This window comes from Myotis yumanensis, unplaced genomic scaffold (assembly GCF_028538775.1).
Source record: "Myotis yumanensis isolate MYYU_CA2020_CCGP unplaced genomic scaffold, mMyoYum1.0.hap1 SCAF_3, whole genome shotgun sequence".
In the NCBI taxonomy this organism is placed as follows: Eukaryota; Metazoa; Chordata; class Mammalia; order Chiroptera; family Vespertilionidae; genus Myotis; species Myotis yumanensis.
In genome coordinates this window covers 180,908,852-180,930,099 of record NW_027223754.1, presented here as the reverse complement: position 1 = coordinate 180,930,099, position 21,248 = coordinate 180,908,852, and the positions used below count along the sequence as shown (strand labels likewise).

Genomic DNA, 21,248 nt, shown 5'->3' with positions numbered 1-21,248 from the left:
AAGAGAGAGGGAAGGAGGTGAATCTTTTATTTTGTCCATGCCCTTTGGTAAAATTTGAGGTTTGCTTTAAGACAAAATTGCCTCTTTCAGTACTCAATGATATTTTCTTTCTATGTAACTTCCTTCACAAATAGGTTAATCACGGAGGCAATTAGTATCGCTACACACAGGATGTCACTATTCCCTTATATAAACAGTACTGTCACACATGTTTCAGGCAGAGAAAAATATCAGTCAAGACAAAATTTCAAAATGTATTAGAATTTTGTACTGTGAGATGCTATTTTATCCAGTTTGGGTGAGGTGTAGTTGTTAGCACACTCCTTATTTATTACACAGTCTTTCTGTTTCATTCTTATTGTGGAAGTTTTGTATGTGAACTAGTAGTTCTGCTCAAATCAGAATAAAAAATCCAAAAGGACGAGGAATTATGATACTGGCTAACTAAAACAGGAACAAGGCAGGCCTCCTTAGCAAGGCAATAAGGGAGCTGGAACTGAAAAAAGCTGATTCTATATTAGTTTAAACAAATGTTCTGACCCACACAGCCTGCGAGGATTCTAGTGCGAGTACTTTATTTTACATATTCAGAGTTTGGAAATTAGTGACTCTTATAGTTCTGAGAACTAAAGGATTCGTAGCACAAGAGATGTTTTTCTAAAAGGGGAATACACGTAGCTCTGGGTAGCATGAGCCAATCTCGGTGACACATGTGGAATTCACATGCCAAACTGTTAAATCACTAACGATGGCATCCACTTTAGCCTGCAACTCCTAACTACTTACTGATGATTGCTGTGTACTTACCAAAACCAAAACAACAAAGTGCTGATCAAAAGAATAAATTGCTGTATCTAGTAGTAAATACATATTCATAGAGGGCACTCTGTCCTTCTTGAGTGTGGCTGCCCTGATGACAAAACTCTAAGACACTGGTGACATACTCCCATCTATGGTTCATTAGCTCACTTTTTACTGTGGTGATAGTGAAAGCAAGGTCTTAGGGCCAGAACCTCACATTAGCCAACACGTTCCTTTCTCTTCTACAGCCATAGACTATGTTACCCAGTTTTGACTATGTTATCAGAATAAGGCTTACCATCAGCCACAGGGTGAGAGAGGCATACAGTGACCATTCGTACCAGAAAAGAACTCAAATTCCATTTCCTTCTAAATCAGCGGTTCTCAACCTGTGGGTCGCGACCCCTTTGGCGGTCGAACGACCCTTTCACAGGGGTCGCTTAAGACCATCCTGCATATCAGATATTTACATTACGATTCATAACAGTAGCAACATTACAGTTATGAAGTAGCAACGAAAATAATTTTATGGTTGGGTCACAACATGAGGAACTGTATTTAAAGGGCCAGAAGGTTGAGAACCGCTGTTCTAAATGATGGCTCCACTCGTCTTTTCATACATGAAGTACAACATATTACAGATCAACCCAGTAGAGTGTGTGCTTCAGCCCTGGGTTCACTCTGCCTGGGTTTGAATCCTGGCTCCACCTCTTACTAGCTCTTGAGTCATAGCAAGTTACTCATTTTCTCTCTCAATTCCCTCAACTGAAAAATGGGTATAATAATAGTAACCTGCTTCCTAAGGTACTTAGGAAGCTTACATTAGCTACTACAGGCAAAGGCCAAGAACAATACCTGGAAAAAAAGAAGTCCTCAGTAAACGATACAAGTATTCTATAATGAACAAAAAGTGATGGAGCTTTTTTCCTGATTTTACAATTTTGTGTGTGTGTGTGTTTAAATCTGGAGGTCCTGCATTTAAATTTAACCTCCGTAAGAGAAAGCAGAATTTTAAATTATGGTTAAAATTCTATGAGATAAATGAACTGAGGATTGTAAAGCCCTCTATCAACACCAGAATCTCCCCATAGTCTAGGCTGGAACAGCAGTCTTTCTAGAATGTCAATCCAGGCTTACCTGAGTGTATATGAACAGCAAGGTAGAAATGGGCTTTCTTCTTCTATAATGAATCCAAAGCTACTGCTGATGACGCAGGGATGGGCAGGAAATGGAATGCTCTCCCTTCCAGCAGAGAGCACTGCCACTGAAAACTTCTTAAGTAACTTTTTTTGTTGTTAAAAGATCATTGGTTCTATTGCTTCTATTTGATCTGTTTGCCCTGTTTCCTCTAGGGAGTTTGAGGGTGGGTGGGTAAGTCAGCTTTGCAGTTAAGCCAGCTAGGCAAATAAGTTGTTTTGACTATAGTGACTACAAATATAGAGATATGTGCATATGCATATTCTTTCCCATGCATGCACCAGGATAGCTCCAGAAAGTATGACAGTGGAAAGTATATTACAGATGGTAGAAAGGAGACCATTAGGATGTTCCCTTCAATGTGAGAGCCAAATAAATAGTGTTTATTATAAGTCTCTCTCTCACACACACTCATGCACACACACACACACACAAAGTGGTTTCAGTCTCACAGTTTTTTCATTTGGGGATTACCTGATGAGATTTAGTCATTTTGTGCAGAACAGGAACCTCTAGGTTTTAGAATTACTAATCTTATATTTCCAGCCACTGCAACAGCTGATTTGGACCAATTTCATGGGTAACCAGATCAATTGTGTAGACAACACTTAAGAGGACATGGGGGAAGGGAGTCAACTGAAACAGCCAATGAAACGGACTATAAAATCACTACTAGAATAGACACTAAAAACAACTAGAATTTCTTCACAGCCTAGTTCTTTCGTACACAAATTAGGACAACGAACAATTCAAATCAACCCTGAAGCCAGGACTATGCCTGCAGGAAAGGAGTCAACACCAGGAGCAGTTAAAAGATTGCTATTAATCTGGCCTGTCAATCATGTGGAGATTACTCCTTCTGCTTTAACTCAACATTTCAGATGAGTTTTCTACTTAACAATCACTTGTATTTAAAATGACCCATTATCATTTTTTTTTCAAATTCTTTAGGATTTCAAAAGGAAAATCACAGTAAGCTAAGATATCATGTTAAAAAATGAGGTCTATTAGTATAACAGCATTATACACAAAATAAAATCCCCTGATGCCCCAGTAGAATCAAGTGATTTAAAAGGCTCCATTCCTCAAACACTTCATTCACAAGTATGCAAAAAAGTAATTAGATAGTATTATTTTTATTACACACTAAAAATAATATATCCTATACTCATTGATGCAAAAGTACCTATAATCACAGAGCTGTGGTTGTACTATTTATCTTTATCTTCATTTAACATTATTTAAATAATGAAAATTTAGTTAGATACCATGTGGGATGGTATCTAACTAAATTTTGTGAATTGGTTTTACTAATCCCTTTCTCCTGTTTGCTCTGCTTCCCCTGCGCGCCCCCCCCCCCCACCCCCTTACACACACACCTTTTCTCTCTCTCTTGGCTCCTGACTTTATTGGGCAAAAAAATTTATAATAATAATGTAGGTTCATTTTTTGATACATATAGTTTCATTTTCCCCTCTCACTCTTCCCTCTTCCTGCCGTCACCCCTGGAAGATTGCCAGCAGCCACGCTGGAGAGGTGCCAGGGTGCCCTGTTCTGCGCGCTCTGAGTGCCTCTGTGTATATCTCGGCCCGTCTTACCTCAGTTACCATTTACAATATTGAGTGGAAAGTGCAGGACGGAATAGCCAGCATTTATAAGTCAACTGGTTATGTGATACAAAAATATATAGCCAACTTCAGAATTTATAGCAATAACATTTATGTATCGTGTTACTCCTAGAACAATCCAATTTATAAAGTGCCTATTGTGTATACATAAGGAATAATCATAAATCATTTACATTAAACAGTGTCAACTGGCAAAACACAACTTTCCCGCTAAATTCGGCACAATGAGATTAATGAGGTTTCTGGGGGAAAAAGAGCATACTAAAAAAGAAATCAGCTCTGATTCATCCTAGGTGGATAACATGTCCATATAAAGGAGCAGGTGTCTGTGGAATGATTTAGAATACCTATGGAACATCTCTGGAAAGTTTTAACTTTCTCTGAAGTAGAGAGCCGGCCACAGAGTAAGCTGGGAATGTGGCAAGAACCCAAGTCTGTCACCAACCTCGGGCTTTCTTTTATTTCTTCTCAGTAAAGAATGGATTTAAAACAAACAAACAGAGAAAACCTGAAGGCCCTATTTGACCAGTTGTCTGACATGTTTTCATGTACAGGCACTTTTAGAAAACCTGGGAAAAATTATGTAGATTACCTACTTGGGTCTTCGACTCCTAGTTGGAGAAAAATCTCAATCAGTGACCAAAGCTATCAGGAGTCCAAAAGTGAAACTCAAATATGCATGTGGATTTTCTCCGTATGTCCACTCCCTATTCAGAAAGGCAACTGTCTTTAGAAACCCATGCTTTGGAGTCCTGAATTAAACCCATTCCCTCTCCCTAAATAGCCCTTAAAATTAATAAGAGGGAATGGTTTGACAGTTCACATCTGTAAAAGCATTTAATCTTATCTGAAACTCACACCTACACAGCTGAATTGGACATCATATAAGGAAAATATATTTTGGATTTCTCTTAACAGTATTTTGGCCCTCTATCTTCTGTCTTTAGAAAGGATTACAGGAGAGAAATTTTCTTCCAGCCTTAACAATATCCATTGATTTCTTTTAGCTCAAAATTTTTCTTATATACAAGATTTTTTCTTTAAAAAAAAAACACTTCTGAAAACTCTATTGATGATAAGTATTACTATGGAGAGGAGCAACTCCCTAGTTTGGTAAAAATTAAAATGGAATCTGAAAAACAGAGAGAAATGTATAGCAGGAAGATCTACAAACCAGTTTTCAATGAATGAACTACATGCTGTTTCTTAGGCAAAGTTCATTGATACTGTGTAAGGATGCGTTGTAATCTAGAAAGCAAAACACAACAGAAACCATACATATACAGAGTAATAACAGAGCTTGGACTTCCCGACTGAACTGAGAATTGGTGGTGAACAGATGTTTTCGGGAAAATATTTTTTAAAAGTAACATAATAATCTGGAAAGTCAGATACCCAATGGCTTTTGTAGAAATGTTTTGAAAACAGGACATCCTCCAAATTAGCTGAATTTCGGTGGCATTAATTGGTAGAAAAAATATAATGTAAATTTTCTCAACGAAGAGTATTAAACAAGTTACTTTAGCCATGAATAGATTTTGGTTAGAAAGCTTATCCACTCAAGAGGAAGGAACCTTGTTAACTGCAGGAGGTTTTTGTTTGTGTGAAGAAAGACAAGATGACACAGTGAACCTTTCCTCATTTAACTTGTTTATTCTTTAAATGTTTCTGGTAATCACAGAACTCTTTCCCATTTTTGAGTGGCATTTTGAATCACTTAAGAAGAAAACTCTTGTGCTCAGTGAGGCAACTTAAAATCCCAGGCTATCTCCTATTGGTCAATAAGCTGAGCAATCTATGTAACATGAACGCAGGTCAAATTATGACTGCTACCTCTGTGGCTGCTACTCTAACCATCACATTGTTAAAAGGTTACTTTCTCTCCAATATTAATGAAAACTACACAATCACTATGTGGGCTTTTTTACAGTATCTGTATTTTCCTATGTTTGACTTGTGCTTTCTACTCATTCTCTCTATACTTCTAAAGTAAAAATATTTTTTAGGAAAATAACTACTACACCAACATGGTCCAAAATAAAATATGGCTAATTTTTTTAAAGTCAGCTAATCAACAAGTAGTTTGAGCCAATTATCAAAAAGAAAAAGACTTCCTTTACAAATTACTTTCATAGACCCGATTATTACTTTTTTAACTGAACTGACTTAACTGGAGGGTTAAGATGCATAGAAACTCAGGCTCCCATAGCAATAAAAGTTGTTGAACCATCACTGGAAAACTTATCTCTTTTTTCCTAATGGAAGTCTTCTGATGTTGCTGGTATAAAGTTCTTACCGTATATCAAAGATTTTGCCTCATTTCCTTATACAAAATGACAGTAAAGAAATACCTTCAGGCTGAACCACACTTTTCCACTTCAGCTAACAAAAAGCAACAACTTCCTTTTCATTCTTACTTTGATATTCTCATTTAAACAACTAGCTGTATGGGTTTATACTTGTTTTGACTCTTTTCCTCAAGAAACAATCTCAATAACAATTCATTTTCTTGGATGGCTATAAGTATCAATGTTGTGTATTATTTGTTCCAGAAGACATTGATTCAGCGTTACTTTTAGAGTTCTTAACCTAGAATCTATGGATTGCTAGAAAATCTGTAAGTTTCTGAATTATAGGCAGCATTTAATATGTATATACCCATCGTGGAAAACAAACCATTCTTTTCTGCTACCCAGCATCCACGGACCCTCTTTCAGTTACCAGTACCCCATTTCCCTCTGGGATTTAACCCTTAGTCCATGGAAAATTACAAAGCAGACTCTCTTCCCTGCTCCAATAGAGGTATGTTTGGATGAGTCTATGATCAAATCAAAGCAAATTAGTATAAAGAGAATTTTAGGGCCTCTGAGAAAGACACTCTCTCTTTTTCCTGTTTGATCTGAAGCCTGAGGGGATGCCGCAGTTGACACAATGCTACTGCCACCATCTTGCTCCCAAATGGAGCCAGAGACTGAAGCTATATTCGTGGAAGCTGAGAGGTGGAGAGAAATTGAGTCCTGATTACATTATTTTAACCCAGAAGTTAGCTCTTTGCCTTGACTTTCCATATTTTCATAAACAAGTAACACACATACACATGCACATATACATTCATAGCATGTTACTCCACAACATTTGCATAGCTGACTCCTTCAGCTTAACTGTTACTGGCTTTCTCTGACCTTTCCTATCCTATATAATAAAAGCACAGTATGCAAATTGTCCCCTGGGACCAGGAGTTCATCCAGGAATTCGACCAAGGGGCGGGGCCAGCCAGGGAAAGGAGGGAAGCCCTGGCCCCCTGTGGTGGTGGAAGTGGCGGCAGGCGGCTTGGGGAAAGGGAGGGAGTACCCAGCCAGCAGCAGGCAGTCACTAGAGACCCTACCAGTGCACGAATTTCATGTACTGGGCATCAGGTCTATTACAAGTCCCCTCTCTTTACGCTTTACTTATGTCCATTCTAGTCCATCCTACCTGTCTTTAATCTCATTACATATTGTCAAAATCTTATGCCATATGCTATGTCTTAATTTGGTACACAAAAATGTGGTCACTTTCCCAGGCCATTTCAGTCAAAGTTTACACAACGCAGGATTATTTTCCAGTAGAGGGAGAGAGGGAGGGGGCATGTGAAGGAGGGGAACAAACATTAAAAACTGAAGATTCAAAGAGAAAGCTATCAAGGGTAAAACAAATGGAGATTTTGATTAGATACAAGAAAATATTTTATGGTTAAGCAAACATCTTTATCATGAATTAGGAGAAAAGAATTAAAAGAATTTTTTATCTTGATAAAAAATTTTGATTTTGATTCCAGACTTAATTGACATAATTATGAAGCCCCTAAAATAATTGCAAGGGTTTAGGAGCACTTGCCACTTTCCTTGAACAAGCTCTATAAATGACAAGAGTAAGTATTTCGATTAAATGAATTGATTAATAAATACCTTTGGAATATCCATCATAAAGGTTGATTTATGTTCCATTGCCAGCAGTAATTCAAGGAAATGCCATGCTATTCAAAAAATATTACATGTTGTTCTCAACGCTTTGCCAATGTTATTGCACCATGTAAGTTTGACAATATCTATATTCTTTTACCATATTAACTATGGATAAAAGCCGATAGATATTAAACCACTTTAAGTTTACATGGGCATCAGAACATGAACCACTTATATTTATAACTCTGATGAATGGCATTTCATTTGTAAATTTATAGTGTATCCATAATTTCTTTAGGGAACCAAGAGGTTCATTCAAAAATTGCCACAACATTTATCTATTCAAGGATGATGGATATGGTTTATACAATTAAATGGTTTGAGAAATTAAAATCATATTGCCAAGAAAAAGGACATGTTATTTCCTGGTTTGCTCACATTTTTAAAATGATCAGAACTCTACTCTCAGCAGTTATAATAGTTTCTCTAGATAGCATATTAATATACTTCTTAACTATGTCCAAATATAATGTTGCTAGGGCTGCATAGCATCAGTATGAACTATTGGACATCAAGATCACTTAAATTTATTATTTTATTTTCTAATTTTATTCCTCTATATTAAGCTATAAAAAATATAAAGTATCTTTAGGATATAATTTTTATTATTTACATTTACTACATTTACTGTATTTAAATCTTCAGGACTACTCCCAGAATACCGCACGGTCTTTTGCAAGCATAAACTATAACTTATTACTCAAATAAAATACATATTTGTCAACAATCAAACTAAACAAAGAGTCTTATTTATCCCAATATGGACTTTACTTAACTGGAGAAGTCAATGAAGTAAGAGGAGTAAAGATAACAATTGTCACTAAAGTAACCAATAACAATCAGAATAGTCACTGTGATAAGTGTGAAGAAGAAATGCACACTGTTGCTATGTGTGCTGTGCTCTGACATTTTCCTCCCTTCATCTGTGGACGTTTACCAGTGTAAATGGGAAATACACACAAATCCCAGTGCTTTGTGTGTGTGTGTGTGTGTGTGTTTTTCCAGAGTAGTCTTACTTTTTAAAAATCTATCCTATTGTTACAGAATCTCCAAAAAGATGGAAAGTGGGTTTAATTATTTGATTTGGTTACATGCACAACAATGTCCAAATTATCAATTCTTTGGCATTAGCTCATCCAGTCAAAAAAATTTGTGCCAAAGCTTTCAAAATTTGTAGACAAAATATTTATTGCATATCGAGCTCTCTGTTTTGCGTAAAACAAATGTAATATTAAAAATAATAAAATATGGTTTACATACCCTAGTAGATCACTAGCTCCTTGCAGGCAGGAACATATTTTTCATCATCTTTGGGTCACCAGAGGCCAGCACAGCACCTGGGATAGAATACAAACCCAATAAATGTGTTTGACTTAGTTAAATAATACAGTGCTGATTGGATTCCATTTGGAAGGTATGCAATTCAATGAAATAACCATCCTACATATCAACACTCTTCCTCTACGAGTATATCCTACATTATTACAGTAGCAGTGCACATTCTTATACATTTGAATGACAACTTTACTCGGAAGACTCAATTCTCAAAAATAATTGCTCCTAAGTGCTTATTACATTATATATTCTTATTGTCTTCGTTTCAGTGGAAGGAATAAAATGTTTGAGATCATGAACTTTGGAATTAGGCTGACAGGTCCAAATCCTCCTTCCACCATTTACTACTTAAAAGGTCACTTAATCTCTCTAAATCTCATCTTGTCTTTAAAATAACGATAATTATAGTATCTTTCTAATAATGTTCCAAGGAGTATAGGAAACAGGGCTCAGCACACTGCCTGACACACAGCATACCCTCCATAAATGATAACTACAATTTGTACTCATTCGTCTTTCCCTCCCTCCCTGTCTGTGTAGTGAAGAGTTAACCTTAACCAAGCAGAGGTCTTGCTTTTGCCTTCAGCTACTGGGAGAGGATCTCTGGGCCCTCAAAATGCTATTCCTGATAGGAGTGTCTTTGTTTGCCTGAAAGCTTTGGCCAGGGGAGAGTTGAACAATATGATTGATGATGGGGGCTTGGGGCTTTGGGCTGTGCACATCAATTTTGCCTCCAGAAGCATCTGGAGACTAAGGGTATCAGCCCAACACTGACATCCAGGCTGGAGACTAAAGGTCAGCCACGTGGGCCGTATATGATCAAGTCCCATTAAAAATTCTGGACACCAAAGGCTCACTGGAGCTTCCTGGGTTGGCAACGCTCCATGCATACAGTCACATCTCAGTGCCGGTAAAGTAACAGGTCCAGACTCCATGGGGAGAGGACAATGAAAGCTCTGTTGTTGAGTCCTGGAGCTTCAGGCTCAGTCTTACACACTTCTCTTGGCTGGTTTCAATCTGTATCCTTCCCCTGTAATAAACTTTAACTATGAGCATAACAGCTTTCGCTGAATTTTGTGAATACTTCAAGCAAACTGTCAAACCCGAGGGTGGTTTTGGAAACCCCTCAAACTTGCAATTAGTGTGGGAAGTGAGGGTGGTCTTGTAGGGAGGACTGGCTCCCTCGAACTTTGTAGTTAAGTAACTGTGAAGTTGGTGAAATTCTCACACCTTCCTTCTTGAAATCTAAAAATCTTACTGTATCAGGTGAACTTTAACAAAGCTTCCATGTTAAAAAAAAAATCACTTTGAAGGGATGATGTCTGTGTATAGATTGTATGCCATCACTTTATTTTTCCTTACACAAACAAGGAAAGCTCCTCTCCCATGACACTAGTAGATATAGATATGTTTTGTTTAGGCAATGTGAATGGTAGTACTACTTATAAGTAAAGGAGTTGCATACATGTAATATTTTTAAAGATAAGTAAGAGAATATCTGTCAAGATCAGATGTTAGAAAATTAACCTCATTAAAAGATATATAGTTTTCAAACAAAGTATTGATTAATTCATATGCAGAAGTTTTACACCCCCTTCATCCAAAAGTAGTCGGTTCCTATGAAACCTTTTATAAGCTGAAATGGCGTAATGCTAACTATAAAAACTCTAAAGATCTTTGCTTTTATGAACTGTTATTGTACTAATGTAGGTCTTTTGTAAAAGCAAAGCAACATAACGGGAACTTTTGGGAAGCGAGGATACCTGAGCTTCTTTTGATTCCCCTAACAGTCTGATTGGTAGAATTTAAGATGCCCTCAAAATCCCCCCTATTGATAAATGTGTTCTGCATAATTCCCAGAATTGTGAATATGATGGATTTTACTCCCAGGATTAGGATATATTACACAACATAGTTGACTTTAAAACAGGGAGAGCCCCAGTTGGCATGGCTCAGTGGTTGAGCATCGACCTATGAACCAGGAGGTCATGGTTTGATTCCCTATCAGGGCATATGCCCAGGTTACAGGCTTGATTCCCAGTGTGGGGTTTGCAGGAGTCAGCCGATCAATGATTCTCTCTCATCATAGATGTTTGTATCTCTCCCTCTCCCTTCTCCTCTGAAATCAATAAAAAAAAAACACACACATATATTTAAACACACACACACAAAAACAAAAATCAGGGAGATTATCTGGGTGAGTCTAATGCAATAGCATATACTCTTAAATCTTGGTGTAGAGATCAAAGACAGAGGCAGATGGAGATTTCAGGCATTAGAAGTATTTGACACACCATTGCTGGCTTCAGGATAAAGCAGATCGCAGGAAATATAGCCAGCCTCAAGGAACTATAGGCACCCCTAGGTGACAACCAGCAAGGAAAGAAAACCTCAGTTTTATAAAGAGCTGAATGCCACCCACAAGAATAAACTTGGAAATGGATTTTTCCCAGAGCCTAGACAAGAACTCAGCCTGGACAACCTTGATTTCAACCTTGTGATTCCCTGAGCAAAGAACCCAGCCAAGCCATGCTGGTCAGGCATGAACTCTGAGCTAATATTGGGCATTGTGTTAAGCCACTAAGTTTTAGATAATTTTATGCACCCCGACAGAAAACTTATGTATACAGAAACTGAGGATTCTGCATGTATTTTATTGACTTCTCTTGAGACTTTCACTCTAAAAACAAGTATCACTTAGGTGCTAAGTTTCATTAACCAAACAGACTCCAGATTACCAATGCCAACGCTGAAAATGCATGGACCCACTCTGAATGAGAAATACAAGTAAGGTACTATGCCATATGCCATAGGTAATATACTGAACATCTGTGTCCTCCCAAAATAGATTATGTTGAAACCTAATGCCAAATGGGATGGTATTAGGAGGTGGGGCCTGTGACAGGTGCTTCCTTCATGAGGTAGAGCCCTTATGAATGAGGTTAATGCTCTTATAAAAGAGATCCCACAGAGCTCCCTAGCTCCTTCCACTATGTGAGGTCACAGCAGAAAGACACCCATCTAGAAAGCAGGCTCTCCCAGTCACTGAATGTTCTGGTGCCTTGAATGCAAGTTTCCTAGCCTCTAGACCAGCGGTTCTCAACCTGTGGGTAGCGACCCCTTTGGCGGTCGAAGGACCCTTTCACAAGTGTCACCTAAGACCATCCTGCATATCAGATATTTACATTATGATTCATAACAGTAGCAACATTACAGTTATGAAGTAGCAACGAAATAATTTTATGGTTGGGTCACAACATGAGGAACTGTATTTAAAGGGCCAGAAGGTTGAGAACCACTGCTCTAGATGGTGAGAAGTAACTTCTGTTTTTTATAAACCATCCAATTTATGGTATTTTGTTATAGCAACCCATGCATACTAAGACAAACATGTATATATTGTATATGCAATAGATCATACACAACTCTCTATCTCCTGTGTGAAGGTGTTGAGAAGGGAACTCTTAAATATGCTATAAGTTATCTCTGAGTTTTCATGGGATTTTTAAGGGGTGGATGTAGGCAGGGGTTGTGCCTTCTTGAGGCATATGTGGGAAACGACCATACATTCAATGTATGAGTACAGAGAATCTCTTATTATCTGGAGGAAGACTGGGGGTCATTTAAAAAGAATCTATCTCAGGTATCTTCATAGAATATGCTATCGATAATTGCTTCCTATCTCACTCTATTTTTTACATCTACTACAAAGCTGCAATATTAATTTTTAAAAAACACACACAAATCTTATCATGTTGTACTCCTACTCAAAATGACCAATTCTGATGACCTTTAAGACAAAAATCATTCATTCACTGATGCAATAAATATTTAAGTGTGTACAATATGCTAGATTCTGAGCTAGGCAATAAGGATACAATGGTAATTATGAGAGATAGGTCCTGGTTTTCACTGAAAATTTATCTTTGAAGACTACACTTCCCATTTGCTTCAATTATCTTTAATCCCTAACTAGGGTTTCACTCCCCTTAGAATCCCCCTTTGGCCCTCCAAGCAAAATGAGACACCCTTTCGCTGTGCTCTCATAAAATACTGTACCTAGTTGTATAACAAAATGTGTCACATTGTATTAAAATTGCATGTCTGCATCCTCCATAAGTGGACTATATGGGGAGAAAATTCAAGAAGTGTGTGTACCCCCGAATTTCTAGAGTCAATAAAAAATTATGAATGAGCAGGTCCTCTGGGAGAAGCTGAATCTGGACATAATGCCCCCTGTAGAGTGGAATATACAGGATATACACATGATAATGGGGAGTTTTCCATGTTAAGAGTAGGAACTAGGCTAAGAGGTAAGGAATGGGAGCCCATGAAATACCTGTGCTATCTCACACATCTTAGGGATACTGTGATGATAATTCCTCCTCACCTTCACACCACCTAATGCAATTATAAGTCCTGGATGTGTGGCACAGAGAAGACACTCCAGTATGCAATCTGGAGGTCAGCTAGTATCCAGAACAAAGGGGCCATTAATCAACTTACTTAGTAAGACAACAATCTTGAATAGATTTTGAAAGTGAAAAACAGTTTAAAGATTTCCAAAACATTTTCCATGAAGCAAAAGCAAAAAGCAAAAGCAAAATGTGGATCCTAAATAGATGGCACCAGTAGGGGGACTCTAGGTACCTAGCAAGGAAAGGGAGAGAAGTCTAGGGCAAAGAGAGAAGCAGAGCAAAGAGGCAAGGCTAGGCTTTCTCCATATCTTGGTATTTAACCTATGAGGAAGTGATGCAAGATTATACCAGCTGAATAAAAGGAATCTATGTGTTGAGACTCCTCTTTCTTGGACACTAGATGTTGGGAAGGAAATGAGGGCAGTCTCAGGCCTCTCAAGGAATCCCTGGTATAAGTCTTGACCCATCTAACCTGGTGAGAGAGTGTAAAAAAAACAAACAAACAAAAGAACAAAACTCTGATAGGTCCACCTCAATTAAATGGTAACGCAGAAAGTATCTTAACCTTTCTAATACATGAATGCAGGCCCAAAAAAGGTACCTGGTATGCCAATCACAACAGGAGAATTGGCAGCATGAGGAGCAAAAAGAGACAGATGTTAAATGGGTCTGAGGTGATCAATAGCAATCATAATCAAACATGTTGATTTTTATAGTAGTAACTGTAAGTAAACACCAGAATAAATGCTTTACATATCACATCTGGCTTAATTCTTAGAACAATTTTACAGGATAGGATTTCTATTGTACCCATTTTACAGATGAGAAAACTGGCCCAAGAGATTAAGAAATGTACTCCAGGTCACACTTGCAGAAAAGTCTTTAGCTAACTATGATACTCCTATTAATTGCAACCAAAAGAATTCAGGGAAGACACTGTGAAAACTGAAGAACAAAAGAAATTCTAGAGACACCATAGTTAGAAATGTTGAACAGAACCATTTTTGAAACTAAAGTTAAATGAGAATACAGTAAGAAGTCATTGCTCAAAAAGTTTCTCTCCATGAGGTAGTAGTATACAGATGCAAGGAAAGTTGGCACTGGGAAGGACAAGATCATTTCTTCATTTCATTCTCCAAGTGAGGAAAATTAGTTTAGTCAGGAAATGGCAGGACAGTGCCTGGAATGAAGGTCTTCTTTTTCAGCCCAGTGCTCTTTCTAGTGTTTGTCTAATCTATATCTATCTATATCTATATATCTATATCTATATATCTATATCTGTATCTATATCTATATCTATATCTATATCTATATCTAATCATCTATATCTATATCTATATATAAGCCCAGTGACCAGAATAGCAGAAAGACCAGAATGACCAGAACAACAGGTGGCTATAATGTGCACTATGGCAGCCAACCAGCCTGATCGTGGCCCCTATCAGCCCACCTCCCCAACACCCCAAATGGGGAGAGGGCAGGCAGGCCAACCACCTGCGGCCCACCCTCACCCCCCCCACCGGCCCAGCCCATGGGCTCCCACCAGCCAGACCCCACTTTAGTCTTTGATAAAAGCAACAGTGGCTGAGGGTGCAGGCTGTGAATCCAGTCTGCTCAGTTTGAATTCCTGTTCTCACTCTCTAGCTGCGTGATCTTATGCCTCAGTTTCCGCATCTGTAAAGTGTGAGTAATGATGCCTACTGCATACAGTTGTTGTGGGAATTAAAGTAATTAACACATATAAAACGTGTAGAACCACTCCTGGTAAAAGTACTTAATAAGTGCTGGCCTTTACTATTACTGCACTGTTGGAGAATAAGGAGGCCAAAATATCAAGAGCCGCGTAGCAGTACACAGAAAAGAGCGTAAGCGGCATGTTAATACCATTTGAGATAGTCCAGACTTTCCATCTAAAATCATATTCCTTACTCTCCTAAGCACACCATATAGACAACAGAGAGTAAATTTTTGTCAGCACTAGGGAGATCGAAGATGCTAAAGGAAGTAAGGAACTAGCAAAGTTTTAGGCAGGAGTCCTGGCTAGCTTCCAGGCTTAGCTTTATCATTAGGAACTGAATTTTGAAAGCCAGAGTATGTCTCCAAGTCTCAGTTTCCTTCTTGGAACTTTCCTACCTCAGGATACTTCAGGAGGAGTCTCAAACTTCATTAATAGCTGCGGTCAAAGAGGTTTCATATATTAATTTTAATTCTAACCAAGTGAACAATGTATACCCTTTAATTACCAAATCTTTTGTTTTCTTGTTTTGCATCAGACTTCCTGCCACTATTAATTTAGGCATAATTATAGGAAAACATGTATAATTTGCAATTCAAACAGTCTTTAATCTTAAAAAAATTTCAAAGGGTGGAAGAAATGGGGACCCAGTCCCCCAGCTCTGTCCCTTCCATAGCCCACCACTTGCTCAAGGGATCTTAACGCTCCAGGAGGAGCGCTGTATAGCTTTAAAATGACTTCATTCCCATATTTACATATTTTTAATAGGGCTATGATGAATCTCCTTCCGCTTGACTCCTATTTTGAGCTGTGATATTTTAATCTCCATTCTTGCTGCAACTTAGCAGATGAATGTGCAGTGTGACAGAGCTCAGAGGAAATAGTATAAATAAAGCAAAGTGGAGCTATGACATCTCACATTTTATAGCTTTTTTATTGTAGCCGAAGCATAAACAGAGCACAGCTGTGTTATACTTACCGCTGTGAGCACTCCCTCAATCCTCACCCCCTATTGCTTTTAAAAAGACAGTGCTCCTATTCAGAAAGCTTTGGCTGTGGGCAGCACGACCCCACCGGGCAGCCTCTACCCCAGACCTCCACATTTGACACGTTTCTCGCCTTTCAGATGTAGATTTGTTGTGTTCCATATCGTTCCTCTGACTGAAACCATTATACCAACTGCAGCCCATTCTGTACTGCAGCAAAAGCACACTGCTCTTTCCTATTGGAAGATGGCCCCACTACCAACACTATCTTTTCACTCCTCCTTTTTTGTTTCTTTGGTTAATCCTCACTTGATGATATTTTCCATTGATTTTTTTAGAACCAGTGAAAGGGAGGGGAAGAGACAGAGAGAGAAACATTGATGTGAGAGAGACACATCGATCGTTGCCTCCCACACACCCCCCGACGTGGGCCAGAATCAAGCCTGCAACTGAGGTATGTGTCCTTCACCAGAATCCAACCAGCGACCCTTCAGTACACAGGCCGATGCTCTATCCACTGAGCCAAACCAGCAGGGCTCTATCTCTTTTCACACCTTCTTTACACACACACACTGTACCCAAGTAGTTTACAAATGCCTTCTTAACAGGTGAGATGCAACTAGCTGGAAGTACTCAAAACAGTGCACTCTCCTAGTGAAAACCCCTGTTAGAATGAAGTAGCTGTATTTCTCACTTTCACATGAATTCTTAGTCACATTTGGGTGAAAGTTGGAAATGCCAAGAGAGCCAAACAGAGTGAGATGTGCAAAATAATTCCACATGCTAACACAGTCCTCAGGTTGAGATGTGCAAAATAATTCTACATGCTAACACAGTCCTCAAGTCTTAGAATTTTCCTGGCTGCTTACATGTTTCATGAAGTCCGAAAAAGACAGAGTAAGACAAATAGCAAGCACCTTCTACACTCTGACAAAAGTGAGGTGACATACACGGGACTTACTAATCCAGGACAAGCACCTGGTCTAAGAGGAGCCAATCGAGTCCTTCCTGGGATGTTGTATTAAATCGAATGGGAAAAGCAGCTCAGTAAGAAATTCCAGTGTTGTCATCAATGGTGTCACTTCCTCCCACAGGGAGATGTGTCTCCACTACAGCAAGAAAGAGTTAAGCTGACATCCAAAGTGACACGGAGACAAGAGAAAGGGATCAAGCCCTAAGAGAGTCTGGCTCCCTGGTTCCAACCGCTCCTGAGGTCCATCTGCACTCCTGCCTCCCCCAATTTGGTTACTTGCATTTCCAGTACTCCTGTACCCACCGAATTCCAAATTGTTTTTCTGACACTGCCTCAAATTGGATACTCTCCGTTACCAAAAAAAGAATCCTAACTATAACACCTTCCAGAAAAAGGTTCTTTTTCCAGTTGAGTTAGGATTTATTCTTCATCTTGCAAATGCCATCACACTATTTATGGCGAGGAAGGAAAACCCTCTGCACTTGGAGAAGAACGTGGAATGAAAATTCAAAAGACACATCCCTCCAAGTGAAAAGCATGTAGGGGTCTAGTAGCCTCTCACCAGCGATGTGAAATGAAAGACAGGAAGATTGATTTGCATCATCATTACCATGGAAGGAGAAAAGCACACAAACACAGTAACTGTGAGAACCACCTCCATTGACATACGTTATTGTTTCAAAACAAGAGGCCCAACTGGGCTAACACAGGGGCAAAGTCGGTACCCCAAGCTGCTGGGCTATCTATGGGTCCACAGTTGCTCTTCTGCCAAGCTCAGTGCTTACCAAGCTGCCAACTCAGCCCAGGGATCTGATTCGCAATTTGCACTTTTGTGAGAGGATTAACAGAATTCCTTTGTTTTGATGTCGGATTATCAAACTGCATCTGTAAAGAGGTGTGACCTCCTCCAGATTCATAAACCAGGTCCCTTGAGAATGACTTGAATTTTACTCCACTTGTGAAACACATAATTTCATAAAGGAGTTACTGTCAAAACATGGTACTCAATTCTTGATGTGTGCAAAGAAGCACATTTATAATGTAAATAACCTCAGAAGTTTTGTGATATTTGAAAATAACCCATCTGGTGGGAAAACAAGGATTTTCAACCCATGTGATTCCAGCACCAGTAAAATAGCATGCATCTAGCTCATAGAACCCAGAGATAAACCCCATTCCCAAACTGAGACCCACGGTACTTATACTTTGAAGGGCACGGATTTTCAGTTATCCCATGCTCCCGATATATATTTTAAATGGAAAGTAGAATGCATAAGAGAGTCAACTAGAGAAAACCAAATAATTTGATGACTAATGTCAAAATGATATCAAATTGTTTACACTGCATGGTTTATATGTCCAGCTTTACCCAAATATAAAGATGAATGAGGATAATATAAGAGTTTTGTATTTCTGTCTGTTCAGTAAAGAAAAGTCCCTGAAATTTCCATTATAGTTTGAAACAAGTAAAACTTCCTGGGATGGGGCATGGCATCTGTAGGGCAGTATGCAAAAGATTGAGAAAATCAGTCTTCACCTAGCATTAGCATAATTTTTACTTGTGCTGCCAATCACCAATAGAACCCATAAGAGCAGTCAGCATTACTGGTGTGAGAACCGATTTGAGGAAGTACTTAGATGGCCACTCTAGCTACAAATAGTAAAAAGCCAGTCTGGCCACAACAAATGCCCAAAAGACAGACACTGCTAGTGATCAAGTGATGACTTTACTCATTGACAAACTAAAAAATCAAAACAAACAAGCAACCAAGACATCCTGTTGCATAAAGAGGAAACAAGTATATTTAAACATGTATTCTTATTTTTAATGTTAATATAGTTTGTTACCCCAAAGTTGAAAGATTTGGGGATATTTCTTTAAATTGTGTAGCTTTCAATTATTAGGAGAGTTTATAATACAGTGTATAAAGTGTAGGGTATGTTTGTCTGTGAGCACAGTATATAAACACATGACGTTTACAGTAATGCTTTTTACTGGGTGGTTATGCGAATTAATGGATTCACCTGCAAACTATTTTTCTAAATACTCAAGTCTTGTACCCCAATTTATCGGCAGTAAATGGGATGAGATCATATGTTTCTAAAAAATCTAAGTTGGGTATTATAAGAATATCTTTTTAAACTGACCTCTCTTCTATTTGAAAACAGCCCCTCTATACAGGTTATTTGCTAGTCTTATCTAACTAAAAGTTGAAAAATAAATTCAAAATACTTGTAGTTAATTAATAGCGATGCACAGATGTTATGAGAGCAGACAAATGCTTGAGGGAGGAGGGTAACGATGACAAAATAATTTAGTAAAATTTGACTTTAACCCCCAAAGCTGCCTACATGGAATTCAAGAAGAAAACAACATACATTATTTAAACCTTATCTGGCCATACATAGAGAACACCAGCCAAAATCAACTTTGAATTATTCATTTAGTCAACATATATTTATTGAATGTCTCCACTTGCCAGGAACTATCTTGGGCTGTAGAGATGGAGCAGTCAACAAACCCAGCAAGCTTCTTGCCCTCATGCAGCTAATATTCTCAGGAAGACAAAACATAAGCATGGTAAATTAATAGCAATATACTATGTTAGGAAAGTGCCAGGGAGAAAAAAAATTAAAGCAAGGGACTTAGTGTTTGTGGAAGGGCTAGATGCAATTTTAAGTAGAGTAGAAGTTAATGCCTCACTGAGAAAGTACCATTTGAGTCAAGAGCTGAAGAAATTGCTGGAATGACTCATGCAGAGTCTGAGTAAGAGCACTGCAGGCAGAGGGAGCCCTGCAGGAGTGCAGAGGCCCTACAAGGGGTAGTGCCCAGCATGTTAGAGAAAGAGCTACAGGCCCCTATGCTTAATGCAGAGTGAGGGGAAGGGGGATAGAAAGTGAAGTCAGAGAGGATGGGGTGGGAGCTGACTGCTCCTTGAGGGTCACAGTAAGAATTCCTCCCAGGAAGGCAGCCAATGGAAGGTCCAGAGCTGAGAAAGCTGTACTCTGACTGGACTGATTAACACTTTCAAGGCTCATCCTGGCTGCCATGTGAAAGCAGAATGAGGGAGAACAAAGGTAGGAGACCAGATAGGAGCCTACGTCACAAGCAGAAATGATAGTGGCTTAGACCAGATTGGAAAGAGTGGAGATACAAAAAGGTGGTTGGATCCTGGAACTATTAAAGTGGCACTGACAGAGTTCTGCCGAGTATAAATGAAAGCAAGGAGTCCAGGAAGAAAGGTGTGGGGTCTGAGCAACGGGAAGAATGGATTTTCCTTTAAGAGCTGGGGAAGACTTGCACAGGGGCAGGTGTGAGGGGCACATATGCATCAGGTGGAGCTGCCAAACAGCCATTTAGGTGTGTGTGCATAGAGTTCAGGAGAGTGGGTACAACGTAAGAGAAATTTATGGTCTCAAACAAAATTTTCCCTAGTTCTTACTACTAAAAGTGATTGTTTTCAAATGAGTCTTTATTTAAAAGACATGAGAGAATTGGCAGTGTCTTCAATGATGGTGTTTTAAAAAGTACAGAAATCTATATATGGCCATTTGGTTTTAATGGAGACAATTCCTTAAAGCTCATCATATACTGATAAATTATAGGCAGCAACATTCTTACTGTCAACACCTGAAATGCATGCAAAAGTGATAGCCCAGGTTTTGTGGTCTGCCTTTCTATAACCAGAGTGTAGACAATCCGGAAAGCCAATATGAAGCACCGCCCTGGATATGCATGTTTCACACTTTTCTAGGAATGACAAGAAAGCTTCCATTCATGCTTCTGAGAGTCTGTTGATGAGATCTCATACTGTGCACATTTTAAGTTTCATGTTTTATCTCTAAGATTTATGTGGAAGTTAAAAAATAGATTTAAAAGATTAAATGTTCTAAGTTTTCACTAACTTTCCTGACAGTCCTCAAAATTGTTACATAAAATTGACTTTGATAATTGTAGACTACTTACAATCATCATCACCTTCATCATACCTATTTTCATTAAGTCCTAGTATGTGCCAGATGTTTTGTATAACTTTTATAATATTACATGCCAAGCCCTATGCATTATTTTATATGTATTAAATCAATTCTAATATTATACCTGTATTATTCATAAATATTTCTTACACTATAGCCAGATGTCTCATGAAAAACAGTTGTGAATAGAGAA

The 21,248-nt window shown here is 38.6% G+C and overlaps 1 protein-coding gene across 3 annotated transcripts in view; it reads right to left on the bottom strand.

The window, feature by feature from the left end:
• Positions 1-21,248, bottom strand: part of SOX5 (SRY-box transcription factor 5) — a 972,837-nt gene that overhangs the window by 788,096 nt on the left and 163,493 nt on the right. For all 3 annotated transcript variants that reach the window (XM_070410551.1, XM_070410552.1, XM_070410553.1), the window contains exon 3: positions 8,891-8,967. The gene's annotated coding sequence lies outside the window, so the exon portion shown is untranslated. The remainder of the gene's footprint in view (positions 1-8,890; positions 8,968-21,248) is intronic.